The sequence below is a fragment of the Channa argus genome, unplaced genomic scaffold (assembly GCF_033026475.1).
Source record: "Channa argus isolate prfri unplaced genomic scaffold, Channa argus male v1.0 Contig039, whole genome shotgun sequence".
NCBI lineage: Eukaryota > Metazoa > Chordata > Actinopteri > Anabantiformes > Channidae > Channa > Channa argus.
Genome location: NW_027125258.1, coordinates 225771 through 243838, shown reverse-complemented (window position 1 = coordinate 243838; position 18068 = coordinate 225771). Strand labels below are relative to the sequence as shown.

Here is an 18068-nt window from a genome sequence, read left to right as displayed (position 1 = left end):
TCCTTTCAAGATGAGACAAAGTGAATAATGCAAGAAATTGAGACTTTTCTCAAGAAAACCTTGAGTATGTTGATTGAATTAGAGAATAACAACCTAATGAGGTAGTTCCACTGTCCTAAAGAGTCAATTCCCACCAATGGCTGTCAGGATGGCCGAGCGGTCGAAGGCGCCAGACTTAAGCAAGGGCTTTTTCCCCAAAGGGACTTCTAGTCTCCAATGGAGGCGTGGGTTCAAATCCCACTCTTGACATTTCTTCCCTCTGCATGTTAGTCATGATTTAGACATGTTTGTATTTGACAACTTTAGCAACTCGTGATTGTCTTTTGTTGCACCAAGCAAAAGACATGGCGACACTATTGCATAATCCTTCTCTACCAGATACCAATGTGCTGCTGAGATGATGCTGCCGCAACATTCTTACGAGAATGCACCTCGGGCACTCCTGGTAGTAATTTCTGACAACTGACGCTCCACATCAACTCACGTCAAGTGAGGTGGCCATGATGTGCATGCAAACGGTTAGTTCAAAGCAATATATTCCAAGCGTAATACTTACTGTCCGAGGAAGATGCTGAAAACAAACGGCTAAATAGTTGCAGCTGATCTAAAAGTGATTGCTGAAACAGAGTGGGACTTTGCTAAAACACGCCTCTAAATATGTTGCTTTATTGAGGATTAAAAGGTCTTTTCAGGAGTTCAGTTTCAGGAGACCCACACTAAAACTGCAGAAAAACTTGATCTCTTGTCCAGCTGAAAATGAAAGTCACTTCCGGCAATTACACACAGTAAAGTAGCCAAATTACAGTCGGCTTTCTCGGGGGAGCTGATTTCACAAACTGAGGTATGGAAACTGACTTTACCCGACTAGATACCAGTCGGAGATTGCCAATTTCGTTGTCGTTTATAAACGTAACCATGTTTCCAATCAGGTTTCTCAAACTGTGCGTATATAAGTAACAAAAGGCTGCAAGCCCCATGATGGATGCTGAGGTTTTCGAAAGAGAAGCAATTCAGAAAACCCAGCTGCAACTGCAGCCAGACTTGGCTGCTTGTACAATCGTTTTGCCAAACAAAATTAATCATCTAACCAACAATCCAACTGAGACCCACTAAACTCACTTACAAGAGCTTCACTCACTTCATGTCACTGTCACAAGTTGTGCAAAGTCCCGACTGACGTCCTTTCAAGCTGAGACAAAGGTGAATAATGCAAGAAATGGAGACTTTTCTCAAGAACACCTTGAGTATGTTGATTGAATTAGAGAATAATAAACTAATGAGTTAGTTCCACTGTCCTAAAGAGTCAATTCCCACCAATGGCTGGCAGGATGGCCGAGCGGTCTAAGGCGCAAGATTTAAGCAAGGGCTCTTTCACCAAAGGGACTTCTGGTCTCCAATGGAGGTGTGGGTTCAAATCCCACTCCTGACATTTCTTCCCTCTGCATGTTGGTCATGATTTAGACATGTTTGTATTTGACAACTTTAGCAACTCGTGATTGTCTTTTTTTGCGCAAAGCAAAAGACATGGCGACACTATTGCATAATCCTTCTCTACCAGATACCAATGTGCTGCTGAGATGATGCTGCCGCAACATTCTTACGAGAATGCACCTCGGGCACTCCTGGCAGTAATTTCTGACAACTGACGCTCCACATCAACTCACGTCAAGTGAGGTGGCCATGATGTGCATGCAAACGGTTAGTTCAAAGCAATATATTCCAAGCGTAATACTTACTGTCCGAGGAAGATGCTGAAAACAAACGGCTAAATAGTTGCAGCTGATCTAAAAGTGATTGGTGAAACAGAGTGGGACTTTGCTCAAACACGCCTGGAAACATGTTGCTTTATTGTGGATCAAAAGGTCTTTTCAGGAGTTCAGTTTCTGCAGACCCACACTATAACTGCAGAAAAACTTGATCTCTTGTCCAACTGAAAATGAAAGTCACTTCCGGCAATTACACACAGTAAAGTAGCCAAATTACAGTCGGCTTTCTCAGGGGAGCTGATTTCACAAACTGAGGTATGGAAACTGACTTTACCCGACTAGATACCAGTCGGAGAACGCCAATTTCATTGTCGTTTATAAACGTAGCCTTGTTTCCAATCAGGTTTCTCAAACTGTGCTTATATAAGTAACAAAAGGCTGCAAGCCCCATGATGGATGCTGAGGTTTTCGAAAGAGAAGCAATTCAGAAAACCCAGCTGCAACTGCAGCCAGACTTGGCTGCTTGTACAATCGTTTTGCCAAACAAAATTAATCATCCAACCAACAATCCAACTGAGACCCACTAAACTCACTTACAAGAGCTTCACTCACTTCATGTCACTGTCATAAGTTGTGCAAAGTCCCGACTGACGTCCTTTCAAGCTGAGATAAAGGTGAATATTGCAAGAAATGGAGACTTTTCTCAAGAACACCTTGAGTATGTTGATTTAATTAGAGAATAATAAACTAATGAGTTAGTTCCACTGTCCTAAAGAGTCAATTCCCACCAATGGCTGTCAGGATGGCTGAGCGGTCTAAGGCGCCAGACTTAAGCAAGGGCTCTTTCCCCAAAGGGACTTCTGGTCTCCAATGGAGGCGTGGGTTCAAATCCCACTCCTGACATTTCTTCCCTCTGCATGTTGGTCATGATTTAGACATGTTTGTATTTGACAACTTTAGCAACTCGTGATTGTCTTTTGTTGCATAAAGCATAAGACATGGCGACACTATTGCATAATCTGTCTCTACCAGATACCAATGTGCTGCTGAGATGATGCTGCCGCAACATTCTTACGAGAATGCACCTCGGGCACTCCTGGTAGTAATTTCTGACAACTGGCGCTCCACATCAAGTCACGTCAAGTCAGGTGGCCATGATGTGCATGCAAACGGTTAGTTCAAAGCAATATATTCCAAGCGTAATACTTACTGTCCGAGGAAGATGCTGAAAACAAACGGCTAAATAGTTGCAGCTGATCTAAAAGTGATTGCTGAAACAGAGTGGGACTTTGCTCAAACACGCCTGGAAATATGTTGCTTTATTGAGGATCAAAAGGTCTTTTCAGGGGTTCAGTTTCTGCATACCCACACTATAACTGCAGAAAAACTTGATCTCTTGTCCAGCTGAAAATGAAAGTCACTTCCGGCAATTACACACAGTAAAGTACCCAAATTACAGTCAGCTTTCTCAGGGGAGCCGATTTCACAAACTGAGGTATGGAAACTGAGTTTACCCGACTAGATACCAGTCGGAGAACGCCAATTTCATTGTCGTTTATAAACGTAACCATGTTTCCAATCAGGTTTCTCAAACTGTGCGTATATAAGTAACAAAAGGCTGCAAGCCCCATGATGGATGCTGAGGTTTTCGAAAGAGAAGCAATTCAGAAAACCCAGCTGCAACTGCAGCCAGACTTGGCTGCTTGTACAATCGTTTTGCCAAACAAAATTAATCATCTAACCAACAATCCAACTGAGACCCACTAAACTCACTTACAAGAGCTTCATTCACTTCATGTCACTGTCATAAGTTGTGCAAAGTCCCGACTGACGTCCTTTCAAGATGAGACAAAGTGAATAATGCAAGAAATTGAGACTTTTCTCAAGAAAACCTTGAGTATGTTGATTGAATTAGAGAATAACAACCTAATGAGGTAGTTCCACTGTCCTAAAGAGTCAATTCCCACCAATGGCTGTCAGGATGGCCGAGCGGTCGAAGGCGCCAGACTTAAGCAAGGGCTTTTTCCCCAAAGGGACTTCTAGTCTCCAATGGAGGCGTGGGTTCAAATCCCACTCTTGACATTTCTTCCCTCTGCATGTTAGTCATGATTTAGACATGTTTGTATTTGACAACTTTAGCAACTCGTGATTGTCTTTTGTTGCACCAAGCAAAAGACATGGCGACACTATTGCATAATCCTTCTCTACCAGATACCAATGTGCTGCTGAGATGATGCTGCCGCAACATTCTTACGAGAATGCACCTCGGGCACTCCTGGTAGTAATTTCTGACAACTGACGCTCCACATCAACTCACGTCAAGTGAGGTGGCCATGATGTGCATGCAAACGGTTAGTTCAAAGCAATATATTCCAAGCGTAATACTTACTGTCCGAGGAAGATGCTGAAAACAAACGGCTAAATAGTTGCAGCTGATCTAAAAGTGATTGCTGAAACAGAGTGGGACTTTGCTAAAACACGCCTGTAAATATGTTGCTTTATTGAGGATTAAAAGGTCTTTTCAGGAGTTCAGTTTCAGGAGACCCACACTAAAACTGCAGAAAAACTTGATCTCTTGTCCAGCTGAAAATGAAAGTCACTTCCGGCAATTACACACAGTAAAGTAGCCAAATTACAGTCGGCTTTCTCGGGGGAGCTGATTTCACAAACTGAGGTATGGAAACTGACTTTACCCGACTAGATACCAGTCGGAGATTGCCAATTTCGTTGTCGTTTATAAACGTAACCATGTTTCCAATCAGGTTTCTCAAACTGTGCGTATATAAGTAACAAAAGGCTGCAAGCCCCATGATGGATGCTGAGGTTTTCGAAAGAGAAGCAATTCAGAAAACCCAGCTGCAACTGCAGCCAGACTTGGCTGCTTGTACAATCGTTTTGCCAAACAAAATTAATCATCTAACCAACAATCCAACTGAGACCCACTAAACTCACTTACAAGAGCTTCACTCACTTCATGTCACTGTCACAAGTTGTGCAAAGTCCCGACTGACGTCCTTTCAAGCTGAGACAAAGGTGAATAATGCAAGAAATGGAGACTTTTCTCAAGAACACCTTGAGTATGTTGATTGAATTAGAGAATAATAAACTAATGAGTTAGTTCCACTGTCCTAAAGAGTCAATTCCCACCAATGGCTGGCAGGATGGCCGAGCGGTCTAAGGCGCAAGATTTAAGCAAGGGCTCTTTCACCAAAGGGACTTCTGGTCTCCAATGGAGGTGTGGGTTCAAATCCCACTCCTGACATTTCTTCCCTCTGCATGTTGGTCATGATTTAGACATGTTTGTATTTGACAACTTTAGCAACTCGTGATTGTCTTTTTTTGCGCAAAGCAAAAGACATGGCGACACTATTGCATAATCCTTCTCTACCAGATACCAATGTGCTGCTGAGATGATGCTGCCGCAACATTCTTACGAGAATGCACCTCGGGCACTCCTGGCAGTAATTTCTGACAACTGACGCTCCACATCAACTCACGTCAAGTGAGGTGGCCATGATGTGCATGCAAACGGTTAGTTCAAAGCAATATATTCCAAGCGTAATACTTACTGTCCGAGGAAGATGCTGAAAACAAACGGCTAAATAGTTGCAGCTGATCTAAAAGTGATTGGTGAAACAGAGTGGGACTTTGCTCAAACACGCCTGGAAACATGTTGCTTTATTGTGGATCAAAAGGTCTTTTCAGGAGTTCAGTTTCTGCAGACCCACACTATAACTGCAGAAAAACTTGATCTCTTGTCCAACTGAAAATGAAAGTCACTTCCGGCAATTACACACAGTAAAGTAGCCAAATTACAGTCGGCTTTCTCAGGGGAGCTGATTTCACAAACTGAGGTATGGAAACTGACTTTACCCGACTAGATACCAGTCGGAGAACGCCAATTTCATTGTCGTTTATAAACGTAGCCTTGTTTCCAATCAGGTTTCTCAAACTGTGCTTATATAAGTAACAAAAGGCTGCAAGCCCCATGATGGATGCTGAGGTTTTCGAAAGAGAAGCAATTCAGAAAACCCAGCTGCAACTGCAGCCAGACTTGGCTGCTTGTACAATCGTTTTGCCAAACAAAATTAATCATCCAACCAACAATCCAACTGAGACCCACTAAACTCACTTACAAGAGCTTCACTCACTTCATGTCACTGTCATAAGTTGTGCAAAGTCCCGACTGACGTCCTTTCAAGCTGAGATAAAGGTGAATATTGCAAGAAATGGAGACTTTTCTCAAGAACACCTTGAGTATGTTGATTTAATTAGAGAATAATAAACTAATGAGTTAGTTCCACTGTCCTAAAGAGTCAATTCCCACCAATGGCTGTCAGGATGGCTGAGCGGTCTAAGGCGCCAGACTTAAGCAAGGGCTCTTTCCCCAAAGGGACTTCTGGTCTCCAATGGAGGCGTGGGTTCAAATCCCACTCCTGACATTTCTTCCCTCTGCATGTTGGTCATGATTTAGACATGTTTGTATTTGACAACTTTAGCAACTCGTGATTGTCTTTTGTTGCATAAAGCATAAGACATGGCGACACTATTGCATAATCTGTCTCTACCAGATACCAATGTGCTGCTGAGATGATGCTGCCGCAACATTCTTACGAGAATGCACCTCGGGCACTCCTGGTAGTAATTTCTGACAACTGGCGCTCCACATCAAGTCACGTCAAGTCAGGTGGCCATGATGTGCATGCAAACGGTTAGTTCAAAGCAATATATTCCAAGCGTAATACTTACTGTCCGAGGAAGATGCTGAAAACAAACGGCTAAATAGTTGCAGCTGATCTAAAAGTGATTGCTGAAACAGAGTGGGACTTTGCTCAAACACGCCTGGAAATATGTTGCTTTATTGAGGATCAAAAGGTCTTTTCAGGGGTTCAGTTTCTGCATACCCACACTATAACTGCAGAAAAACTTGATCTCTTGTCCAGCTGAAAATGAAAGTCACTTCCGGCAATTACACACAGTAAAGTACCCAAATTACAGTCAGCTTTCTCAGGGGAGCCGATTTCACAAACTGAGGTATGGAAACTGAGTTTACCCGACTAGATACCAGTCGGAGAACGCCAATTTCATTGTCGTTTATAAACGTAACCATGTTTCCAATCAGGTTTCTCAAACTGTGCGTATATAAGTAACAAAAGGCTGCAAGCCCCATGATGGATGCTGAGGTTTTCGAAAGAGAAGCAATTCAGAAAACCCAGCTGCAACTGCAGCCAGACTTGGCTGCTTGTACAATCGTTTTGCCAAACAAAATTAATCATCTAACCAAAAATCCAACTGAGACCCACTAAACTCACTTACAAGAGCTTCACTCACTTCATGTCACTGTCATAAGTTGTGCAAAGTCCCGACTGACGTCCTTTCAAGCTGAGACAAAGGTGAATATTGCAAGAAAGGGAGACTTTTCTCAAGAACACCTTGAGTATGTTGATTTAATTAGAGAATAATAAACTAATGAGTTAGTTCCACTGTCCTAAAGAGTCAATTCCCACCAATGGCTGTCTGGATGGCTGAGCGGTCTAAGGCACCAGACTTAAGAAAGGGCTCGTTCCCCAAAGGGACTTCTGGTCTCCCATGGAGGTTTGGGTTCAAATCCCACTCTCGACATTTCTTCACTCTACATGTTGGTCATGATTTAGACATGTTTGTATTTGACAACTTTAGCAACTCGTGATTGTCTTTTGATGCACAAAGCAAAAGACATGGCGACACTATTGCATAATCCTTCTCTACCAGATACCAATGTGCTGCTGAGATGATGCTGCCGCAACATTCTTACGAGAATGCACCTCGGGCACTCCTGGCAGTAATTTCTGACAACTGACGCTCCACATCAACTCACGTCAAGTGAGGTGGCCATGATGTGCATGCAAACGGTTAGTTCAAAGCAATATATTCCAAGCGTAAGACTTACTGTCCGAAGAAGATGCTGAAAACAAACGGCTAAATAGTTGCAGTTGATCTAAAAGTGATTGCTGAAATAAAGTGGGACTTTGTGCAAACACAACTGGAAATCAGGTTTCCAATGAGGTTTCACAAACTGTCCGTATATACGTAACAAAAGGCTGCAAGCCCCACGATGGATGCTGAGGTTTTCGAAAGAGAAGCAATTCAGAAAACCCAGCTGCAACTGCAGCCAGACTTGGCTGCTTGTACAAACGTTTTGCCAAACAAAATTAATCATCTAACCAACACTCCAACTGAGACCCACTAAACTCACTTACAAGAGCTTTACTCACTTCACGCACAACTGATGCTCCACTTTAACTCACGTCAAATGAGGTGGCCATGATGTGCACCCAAACGGTTAGTTCAAAGCAATATATTCCAAGCCTAAGACTTACTGCCTGGAGGAAGATGCAGAAAACAAACTGCTAAATAGTTGCAGTTGATCTAAAAGTGATTGCTGAAACAAAGTGGGACTTTGCGCAAACACACCTGGAAATCAGGTTTCCAATGAGGTTTCTCAAACTGTGCGTATATACGTAACAAAAGGCTGCAAGCCCCACGATGGATGCTGAGGTTTTTGAAGGAGAAGCAATTCAGAAAACCAAGCTGCAACTGCAGCCAGACTTGGCTGCTTGTACAAACATTTTGCCAAACAAAATTAATCATCTAACCAACACTCCAAATGAGACCCACTAAACTCACTTACAAGAGCTTCACTCACTTCATGTCACTGTCATAAGTTGTGCAAAGTCCCGACTGACGTCCTTTCAAGCTGAGACAAAGGTGAATATTGCAAGAAATGGAGACTTTTCTCAAGAACACCTTGAGTATGTTGATTGAATTAGAGAATAATAAACTAATGAGTTAGTTCCACTGTCCTAAAGAGTCAATTCTCACCAATGGCTGTCAGGATGGCCGAGCGGTCTAAGGCGCCAGACTTAAGCAAGGGCTCTTTCCCCAAAGGGACTTCTGGTCTCCAATGGAGGTGTAAGTTCAAATCCCACTCCTGACATTTTCTTCCCTCTGCATGTTGGTCATGATTTACACATGTTTGTATTTGACAACTTTAGCAACTCGTGATTGTCTTTTGTTGCACAAAGCAAAAGACATGGCGACACTATTGCATAATCCTTCTCTACCAGATACCAATGTGCTGCTGAGATGATGCTGCCGCAACATTCTTACGAGAATGCACCTCGGGCACTCCTGGTAGTAATTTCTGACAACTGACGCTCCACATCAACTCACGTCAAGTCAGGTGGCCATGATGTGCATGCAAACGGTTAGTTCAAAGCAATATATTCCAAGCGTAATACTTACTGTCCGAGGAAGATGCTGAAAACAAACGGCTAAATAGTTGCAGCTGATCTAAAAGTGATTGCTGAAACAGAGTGGGACTTTGCTCAAACACGCCTGGAAATATGTTGCTTTATTGAGGATCAAAAGGTCTTTTCAGGGGTTCAGTTTCTGCATACCCACACTATAACTGCAGAAAAACTTGATCTCTTGTCCAGCTGAAAATGAAAGTCACTTCCGGCAATTACACACAGTAAAGTACCCAAATTACAGTCAGCTTTCTCAGGGGAGCTGATTTCACAAACTGAGGTATGGAAACTGAGTTTACCCGACTAGATACCAGTCGGAGAACGCCAATTTCATTGTCGTTTATAAACGTAACCATGTTTCCAATCAGGTTTCTCAAACTGTGCGTATATAAGTAACAAAAGGCTGCAAGCCCCATGATGGATGCTGAGGTTTTCGAAAGAGAAGCAATTCAGAAAACCCAGCTGCAACTGCAGCCAGACTTGGCTGCTTGTACAATCGTTTTGCCAAACAAAATTAATCATCTAACCAACAATCCAACTGAGACCCACTAAACTCACTTACAAGAGCTTCACTCACTTCATGTCACTGTCATAAGTTGTGCAAAGTCCCGACTGACGTCCTTTCAAGCTGAGACAAAGGTGAATATTGCAAGAAATGGAGACTTTTCTCAAGAACACCTTGAGTATGTTGATTGAATTAGAGAATAATAAACTAATGAGTTAGTTCCACTGTCCTAAAGAGTCAATTCTCACCAATGGCTGTCAGGATGGCTGGGGGGTCTAAGGCACCAGACTTAAGAAAGGGCTCGTTCCCCAAAGGGACTTCTGGTCTCCAATGGAGGCGTGGGTTCAAATCCCACTCCTGACATTTCTTCACTCTGCATGTTAGTCATGATTTAGACATGTTTGTATTTGACAACTTTAGCAACTCGTGATTGTCTTTTGATGCACAAAGCAAAAGACATGGCGACACTATTGCATAATCCTTCTCTACCAGATACCAATGTGCTGCTGAGATGATGCTGCCGCAACATTCTTACAAGAATGCACCTCGGGCACTCCTGCCAGTAATTTCTGACAACTGACACTCCACATCAACTCACGTCAAGTGAGGTGGCCATGATGTGCATGCAAACGGTTAGTTCAAAGCAATATATTCCAAGCGTAAGACTTACTGTCCGAAGAAGATGCTGAAAACAAACGGCTAAATAGTTGCAGTTGATCTAAAAGTGATTGCTGAAACAAAGTGGGACTTTGTGCAAACACAACTGGAAATCAGGTTTCCAATGAGGTTTCTCAAACTGTCCGTATATACGTAACAAAAGGCTGCAAGCCCCACGATGGATGCTGAGGTTTTCGAAAGAGAAGCAATTCAGAAAACCCAGCTGCAACTGCAGCCAGACTTGGCTGCTTGTACAAACGTTTTGCCAAACAAAATTGATCATCTAACCAACACTCCAACTTAGACCCACTAAACTCACTTACAAGAGCTTTACTCAATTCACGCACAACTGACGCTCCACTTTAACTCACGTCAAATGAGGTGGCCATGATGTGCACCCAAACGGTTAGTTCAAAGCAATATATTCCAAGCCTAAGACTTACTGTCTGGAGGAAGATGCAGAAAACAAACTGCTAAATAGTTGCAGTTGATCTAAAAGTGATTGCTGAAACAAAGTGGGACTTTGCGCAAACACACCTGGAAATCAGGTTTCCAATGAGGTTTCTCAAACTGTGCGTATATACGTAACAAAAGGCTGCAAGCCCCATGATGGATGCTGAGGTTTTCGAAAGAGAAGCAATTCAGAAAACCCAGCTGCAACTGCAGCCAGACTTGGCTGCTTGTACAATCGTTTTGCGAAAACAAAATTAATCATCCAACCAACAATTCAACTGAGACCCACTAAACTCACTTACAAGAGCTTCACTCACTTCATGTCACTGTCATAAGTTGTGCAAAGTCCCGACTGACGTCCTTTCAAGGTGAGACAAAGGTGAATATTGCAAGAAATGGAGACTTTTCTCAAAAACACCTTGAGTATGTTGATTGAATTAGAGAATAATAAACTAATGAGTTAGTTCCACTGTCCTAAAGACTCAATTCCCACCAATGGCTGTCAGGATGGCCGAGCGGTCTAAGGCGCCAGACTTAAGCAAGGGCTCTTTCCCCAAAGGGACTTCTGGTCTCCAATGGAGGTGTGGGTTCAAATCCCACTCCTGACATTTCTTCCCTCTGCATGTTGGTCATGAGTTAGACATAGTTGTATTTAACAACTTTAGCAACTCGTGATTGTCTTTTGTTGCAAAAAAGCAAAAGACATGGCGACACTATTGCATAATCCTTCTCTACCAGATACCAATGTGCTGCTGAGATGATGCTGTCGCAACATTCTAACGAGAATGCACCTCGGGCACTCCTGGCAGTAATTTCTGACAACTGACGCTCCACATCAACTCACGTCAAGTGAGGTGGCCATGATGTGCACCCAAACGGTTAGTTCAAAGCAATATATTCCAAGCCTAAGACTTACTGTCTGGAGGAAGAGGCAGAAAACAAACGGCTAAATAGTTGCAGTTGATCTAAAAGTGATTGCTGAAACAGAGTGGGACTTTGCTCAAACACGCCTGGAAATATGTTGCTTTATTGAGGATCAAAAGGTCTTTTCAGGGGTTCAGTTTCTGCAGACCCACATTATAACTGCAGAAAAACTTGATCTCTTGTCCAGCTGAAAATGAAAGTCACTTCCGGCAATTACACACAGTAAAGCAGCCAAATTACAGTCAGCTTTCTCAGGGGAGCTGATTTCACAAACTGAGGTATGGAAACTGACTTTACCCGACTAGATACCAGTCGGAGAACGCCAATTTCGTTGTCATTTATAGACGTAACCATGTTTCCAATCAGGTTTCTCAAACTGTGCCTATATAAGTAACAAAAGGCTGCAAGCCCCATGATGGATGCTGAGGTTTTCGAAAGAAAAGCAATTCAGAAAACCCAGCTGCAACTGCAGCCAGACTTGGCTGCTTGTACAATCGTTTTGCCAAACAAAATTAATCATCTAACCAACACTCCAACTGAGACCCACTAAACTCACTTACAAGAGCTTTACTCACTTCACGCACAACTGATGCTCCACTTTAACTCACGCCAAATGAGGTGGCCATGATGTGCACCCAAACGGTTAGTTCAAAGCAATATATTCCAAGCCTAAGACTTACTGTCTGGAGGAAGATGCTGAAAACAATCGGCTAAACAGTTGCAGTTGATCTAAAAGTGATTGCTGAAACAAAGTGGGACTTTGCGCAAACACACCTGGAAATCAGGTTTCCAATGAGGTTTCTCAAACTGTGCGTATATACGTAACAAAAGGCTGCAAGCCCCACGATGGATGCTGAGGTTTTTGAAAGAGAAGCAATTCAGAAAACCCAGCTGCAACTGCAGCCAGACTTGGCTGCTTGTACAAACGTTTTGCCAAACAAAATTAATCATCTAACCAACACTCCAACTGAGACCCACTAAACTCACTTACAAGAGCTTCACTCACTTCATGTCACTGTCATAAGTTGTGCAAAGTCCCGACTGACGTCCTTTCAAGCTCAGACAAAGGTGAATATTGCAAGAAATGGAGACTTTTCTCAAGAACACCTTGAGTATGTTGATTGAATTAGAGAATAATAAACTAATGAGTTAGTTCCACTGTCATAAAGAGTCAATTCCAACCAATGGCTGTCAGGATGGCCGAGCGGTCTAAGGCGCCAGACTTAAGCAAGGGCTCTTTCCCCAAAGGGACTTCTGGTCTCCAATGGAGGCGTGGGTTCAAATCCCACTCCTGACATTTCTTCCCTCTGCATGTTGGTCATGATTTAGACATAGTTGTATTTGACAACTTTAGCAACTCGTGATTGTCTTTTGTTGCACAAAGCAAAAGACATGGCGACACTATTGCATAATCCTTCTCTACCAGATACCAATGTGCTGCTGAGATGATGCCGCCGCAACATTCTTACGAGAATGCACCTCGGGCACTCCTGGCAGTAATTTCTGACAACTGACGCTCCACATCAACTCACGTCAAGTGAGGTGGCCATGATGTGCACCCAAACGGTTAGTTCAAGCAATATATTCCAAGCCTAAGACTTACTGTCTGGAGGAAGATGCAGAAAACAAACGGCTAAAAAGTTGCAGTTGATCTAAAAGTGATTGCTGAAACAGAGTGGGACTTTGCTAATACACGCCTGGAAATATGTTGCTTTATTGAGGATTAAAAGGTCTTTTCAGGAGTTCAGTTTCAGGAGACCCACACTAAAACTGCAGAAAAACTTGATCTCTTGTCCAGCTGAAAATGAAAGTCACTTCCGGCAATTACACACAGTAAAGTAGCCAAATTACAGTCGGCTTTCTCGGGGGAGCTGATTTCACAAACTGAGGTATGGAAACTGACTTTACCCGACTAGATACCAGTCGGAGATTGCCAATTTCGTTGTCGTTTATAAACGTAACCATGTTTCCAATCAGGTTTCTCAAACTGTGCGTATATAAGTAACAAAAGGCTGCAAGCCCCATGATGGATGCTGAGGTTTTCGAAAGAGAAGCAATTCAGAAAACCCAGCTGCAACTGCAGCCAGACTTGGCTGCTTGTACAATCGTTTTGCCAAACAAAATTAATCATCTAACCAACAATCCAACTGAGACCCACTAAACTCACTTACAAGAGCTTCATTCACTTCATGTCACTGTCATAAGTTGTGCAAAGTCCCGACTGACGTCCTTTCAAGCTGAGACAAAGGTGAATAATGCAAGAAATTGAGACTTTTCTCAAGAAAACCTTGAGTATGTTGATTGAATTAGAGAATAACAACCTAATGAGTTAGTTCCACTGTCCTAAAGAGTCAATTCCCACCAATGGCTGTCAGGATGGCCGAGCGGTCTAAGGCGCCAGACTTAAGCAAGGGCTCTTTCCCCAAAGGGACTTCTAGTCTCCAATGGAGGCGTGGGTTCAAATCCCACTCTTGACATTTCTTCCCTCTGCATGTTAGTCATGATTTAGACATGTTTGTATTTGACAACTTTAGCAACTCGTGATTGTCTTTTGTTGCACCAAGCAAAAGACATGGCGACACTATTGCATAATCCTTCTCTACCAGATACCAATGTGCTGCTGAGATGATGCTGCCGCAACATTCTTACGAGAATGCACCTCGGGCACTCCTGGTAGTAATTTCTGACAACTGACGCTCCACATCAACTCACGTCAAGTGAGGTGGCCATGATGTGCATGCAAACGGTTAGTTCAAAGCAATGTATTCCAAGCGTAATACTTACTGTCCGAGGAAGATGCTGAAAACAAACGGCTAAATAGTTGCAGCTGATCTAAAAGTGATTGCTGAAACAGAGTGGGACTTTGCTCAAACACGCCTGGAAACATGTTGCTTTATTGTGGATCAAAAGGTCTTTTCAGGAGTTCAGTTTCTGCAGACCCACACTATAACTGCAGAAAAACTTGATCTCTTGTCCAACTGAAAATGAAAGTCACTTCCGGCAATTACACACAGTAAAGTAGCCAAATTACAGTCGGCTTTCTCAGGGGAGCTGATTTCACAAACTGAGGTATGGAAACTGACTTTACCCGACTAGATACCAGTCGGAGAACGCCAATTTCATTGTCGTTTATAAACGTAGCCTTGTTTCCAATCAGGTTTCTCAAACTGTGCTTATATAAGTAACAAAAGGCTGCAAGCCCCATGATGGATGCTGAGGTTTTCGAAAGAGAAGCAATTCAGAAAACCCAGCTGCAACTGCAGCCAGACTTGGCTGCTTGTACAATCGTTTTGCCAAACAAAATTAATCATCCAACCAACAATCCAACTGAGACCCACTAAACTCACTTACAAGAGCTTCACTCACTTCATGTCACTGTCATAAGTTGTGCAAAGTCCCGACTGACGTCCTTTCAAGCTGAGACAAAGGTGAATATTGCAAGAAATGGAGACTTTTCTCAAGAACACCTTGAGTATGTTGATTTAATTAGAGAATAATAAACTAATGAGTTAGTTCCACTGTCCTAAAGAGTCAATTCCCACCAATGGCTGTCAGGATGGCCGAGCGGTCTAAGGCGCCAGACTTAAGCAAGGGCTCTTTCCCCAAAGGGACTTCTGGTCTCCAATGGAGGCGTGGGTTCAAATCCCACTCCTGACATTTCTTCCCTCTGCATGTTGGTCATGATTTAGACATGTTTGTATTTGACAACTTTAGCAACTCGTGATTGTCTTTTGTTGCACAAAGCATAAGACATGGCGACACTATTGCATAATCTGTCTCTACCAGATACCAATGTGCTGCTGAGATGATGCTGCCGCAACATTCTTACGAGAATGCACCTCGGGCACTCCTGGTAGTAATTTCTGACAACTGGCGCTCCACATCAACTCACGTCAAGTCAGGTGGCCATGATGTGCATGCAAACGGTTAGTTCAAAGCAATATATTCCAAGCGTAATACTTACTGTCCGAGGAAGATGCTGAAAACAAACGGCTAATTAGTTGCAGCTGATCTAAAAGTGATTGCTGAAACAGAGTGGGACTTTGCTCAAACACGCCTGGAAATATGTTGCTTTATTGAGGATCAAAAGGTCTTTTCAGGGTTTCAGTTTCTGCAGACCCACACTATAACTGCAGAAAAACTTGATCTATTGTCCAGCTGAAAATGAAAGTCACTTCCGGCAATTACACACAGTAAAGCAGCCAAATTACAGTCAGCTTTCTCAGGGGAGCTGATTTCACAAACTGAGGTATGGAAACTGACTTTACCCGACTAGATACCAGTCGGAAAACGCCAATTTCGTTGTCGTTTATAAACGTAACCATGTTTCCAATCAGGTTTCTCAAACTGTGCGTATATAAGTAACAAAAGGCTGCAAGCCCCATGATGGATGCTGAGGTTTTCGAAAGAGAAGCAATTCAGAAAACCCAGCTGCAACTGCAGCCAGACTTGGCTGCTTGTACAATCGTTTTGCCAAACAAAATTAATCATCTAACCAACAATCCAACTGAGACCCACTAAACTCACTTACAAGAGCTTCACTCACTTCATGTCACTGTCATAAGTTGTGCAAAGTCCCGACTGACGTCCTTTCAAGCTGAGACAAAGGTGAATATTGCAAGAAATGGAGACTTTTCTCAAGAACACCTTGAGTATGTTGATTGAATTAGAGAATAATAAACTAATGAGTTAGTTCCACTGTCCTAAAGAGTCAATTCTCACCAATGGCTGTCAGGATGGCTGGGGGGTCTAAGGCACCAGACTTAAGAAAGGGCTCGTTCCCCAAAGGGACTTCTGGTCTCCAATGGAGGTGTGGGTTCAAATCCCACTCTTGACATTTCTTCACTCTGCATGTTAGTCATGATTTAGACATGTTTGTATTTGACAACTTTAGCAACTCGTGATTGTCTTTTGATGCACAAAGCAAAAGACATGGCGACACTATTGCATAATCCTTCTCTACCAGATACCAATGTGCTGCTGAGATGATGCTGCCGCAACATTCTTACAAGAATGCACCTCGGGCACTCCTGCCAGTAATTTCTGACAACTGACACTCCACATCAACTCACGTCAAGTGAGGTGGCCATGATGTGCATGCAAACGGTTAGTTCAAAGCAATATATTCCAAGCGTAAGACTTACTGTCCGAAGAAGATGCTGAAAACAAACGGCTAAATAGTTGCAGTTGATCTAAAAGTGATTGCTGAAACAAAGTGGGACTTTGTGCAAACACAACTGGAAATCAGGTTTCCAATGAGGTTTCTCAAACTGTCCGTATATACGTAACAAAAGGCTGCAAGCCCCACGATGGATGCTGAGGTTTTCGAAAGAGAAGCAATTCAGAAAACCCAGCTGCAACTGCAGCCAGACTTGGCTGCTTGTACAAACGTTTTGCCAAACACAATTGATCATCTAACCAACACTCCAACTTAGACCCACTAAACTCACTTACAAGAGCTTTACTCAATTCACGCACAACTGACGCTCCACTTTAACTCACGTCAAATGAGGTGGCCATGATGTGCACCCAAACGGTTAGTTCAAAGCAATATATTCCAAGCCTAAGACTTACTGTCTGGAGGAAGATGCAGAAAACAAACTGCTAAATAGTTGCAGTTGATCTAAAAGTGATTGCTGAAACAAAGTGGGACTTTGCGCAAACACACCTGGAAATCAGGTTTCCAATGAGGTTTCTCAAACTGTGCGTATATACGTAACAAAAGGCTGCAAGCCCCATGATGGATGCTGAGGTTTTCGAAAGAGAAGCAATTCAGAAAACCCAGCTGCAACTGCAGCCAGACTTGGCTGCTTGTACAATCGTTTTGCGAAAACAAAATTAATCATCCAACCAACAATTCAACTGAGACCCACTAAACTCACTTACAAGAGCTTCACTCACTTCATGTCACTGTCATAAGTTGTGCAAAGTCCCGACTGACGTCCTTTCAAGGTGAGACAAAGGTGAATATTGCAAGAAATGGAGACTTTTCTCAAAAACACCTTGAGTATGTTGATTGAATTAGAGAATAATAAACTAATGAGCTAGTTCCACTGTCCTAAAGACTCAATTCCCACCAATGGCTGTCAGGATGGCCGAGCGGTCTAAGGCGCCAGACTTAAGCAAGGGCTCTTTCCCCAAAGGGACTTCTGGTCTCCAATGGAGGTGTGGGTTCAAATCCCACTCCTGACATTTCTTCCCTCTGCATGTTGGTCATGATTTAGACATAGTTGTATTTAACAACTTTAGCAACTCGTGATTGTCTTTTGTTGCAAAAAAGCAAAAGACATGGCGACACTATTGCATAATCCTTCTCTACCAGATACCAATGTGCTGCTGAGATGATGCTGTCGCAACATTCTAACGAGAATGCACCTCGGGCACTCCTGGCAGTAATTTCTGACAACTGACGCTCCACATCAACTCACGTCAAGTGAGGTGGCCATGATGTGCACCCAAACGGTTAGTTCAAAGCAATATATTCCAAGCCTAAGACTTACTGTCTGGAGGAAGAGGCAGAAAACAAACGGCTAA

The 18068-nt window shown here is 43.0% G+C and overlaps 12 non-coding genes across 12 annotated transcripts; all 12 read left to right on the top strand.

The window, feature by feature from the left end:
- Window positions 1-142: 142 nt before the first annotated feature.
- On the top strand, window positions 143-249 carry trnal-uaa (transfer RNA leucine (anticodon UAA)). The gene is made up of 2 exons: window positions 143-180; window positions 205-249. It is a non-coding gene; the product is annotated as a tRNA-Leu (tRNA).
- Window positions 250-2502: 2253 nt separating this feature from the next.
- trnal-uaa (transfer RNA leucine (anticodon UAA)) lies at window positions 2503-2609 on the top strand. Its single transcript has 2 exons — window positions 2503-2540; window positions 2565-2609. It is a non-coding gene; the product is annotated as a tRNA-Leu (tRNA).
- Window positions 2610-3681: 1072 nt separating this feature from the next.
- Window positions 3682-3788, top strand: trnal-uaa (transfer RNA leucine (anticodon UAA)). Its single transcript has 2 exons — window positions 3682-3719; window positions 3744-3788. It is a non-coding gene; the product is annotated as a tRNA-Leu (tRNA).
- Window positions 3789-6041: 2253 nt separating this feature from the next.
- On the top strand, window positions 6042-6148 carry trnal-uaa (transfer RNA leucine (anticodon UAA)). Its single transcript has 2 exons — window positions 6042-6079; window positions 6104-6148. It is a non-coding gene; the product is annotated as a tRNA-Leu (tRNA).
- A 2427-nt stretch (window positions 6149-8575) lies between these two features.
- On the top strand, window positions 8576-8682 carry trnal-uaa (transfer RNA leucine (anticodon UAA)). The gene is made up of 2 exons: window positions 8576-8613; window positions 8638-8682. It is a non-coding gene; the product is annotated as a tRNA-Leu (tRNA).
- Window positions 8683-9756: 1074 nt separating this feature from the next.
- Window positions 9757-9863, top strand: trnal-uaa (transfer RNA leucine (anticodon UAA)). Its single transcript has 2 exons — window positions 9757-9794; window positions 9819-9863. It is a non-coding gene; the product is annotated as a tRNA-Leu (tRNA).
- A 1248-nt stretch (window positions 9864-11111) lies between these two features.
- Window positions 11112-11218, top strand: trnal-uaa (transfer RNA leucine (anticodon UAA)). The gene is made up of 2 exons: window positions 11112-11149; window positions 11174-11218. It is a non-coding gene; the product is annotated as a tRNA-Leu (tRNA).
- A 1506-nt stretch (window positions 11219-12724) lies between these two features.
- On the top strand, window positions 12725-12831 carry trnal-uaa (transfer RNA leucine (anticodon UAA)). The gene is made up of 2 exons: window positions 12725-12762; window positions 12787-12831. It is a non-coding gene; the product is annotated as a tRNA-Leu (tRNA).
- Window positions 12832-13904: 1073 nt separating this feature from the next.
- On the top strand, window positions 13905-14011 carry trnal-uaa (transfer RNA leucine (anticodon UAA)). The gene is made up of 2 exons: window positions 13905-13942; window positions 13967-14011. It is a non-coding gene; the product is annotated as a tRNA-Leu (tRNA).
- A 1073-nt stretch (window positions 14012-15084) lies between these two features.
- Window positions 15085-15191, top strand: trnal-uaa (transfer RNA leucine (anticodon UAA)). The gene is made up of 2 exons: window positions 15085-15122; window positions 15147-15191. It is a non-coding gene; the product is annotated as a tRNA-Leu (tRNA).
- A 1073-nt stretch (window positions 15192-16264) lies between these two features.
- Window positions 16265-16371, top strand: trnal-uaa (transfer RNA leucine (anticodon UAA)). The gene is made up of 2 exons: window positions 16265-16302; window positions 16327-16371. It is a non-coding gene; the product is annotated as a tRNA-Leu (tRNA).
- A 1248-nt stretch (window positions 16372-17619) lies between these two features.
- trnal-uaa (transfer RNA leucine (anticodon UAA)) lies at window positions 17620-17726 on the top strand. The gene is made up of 2 exons: window positions 17620-17657; window positions 17682-17726. It is a non-coding gene; the product is annotated as a tRNA-Leu (tRNA).
- The last annotated feature ends 342 nt before the right edge of the window (window positions 17727-18068 follow it).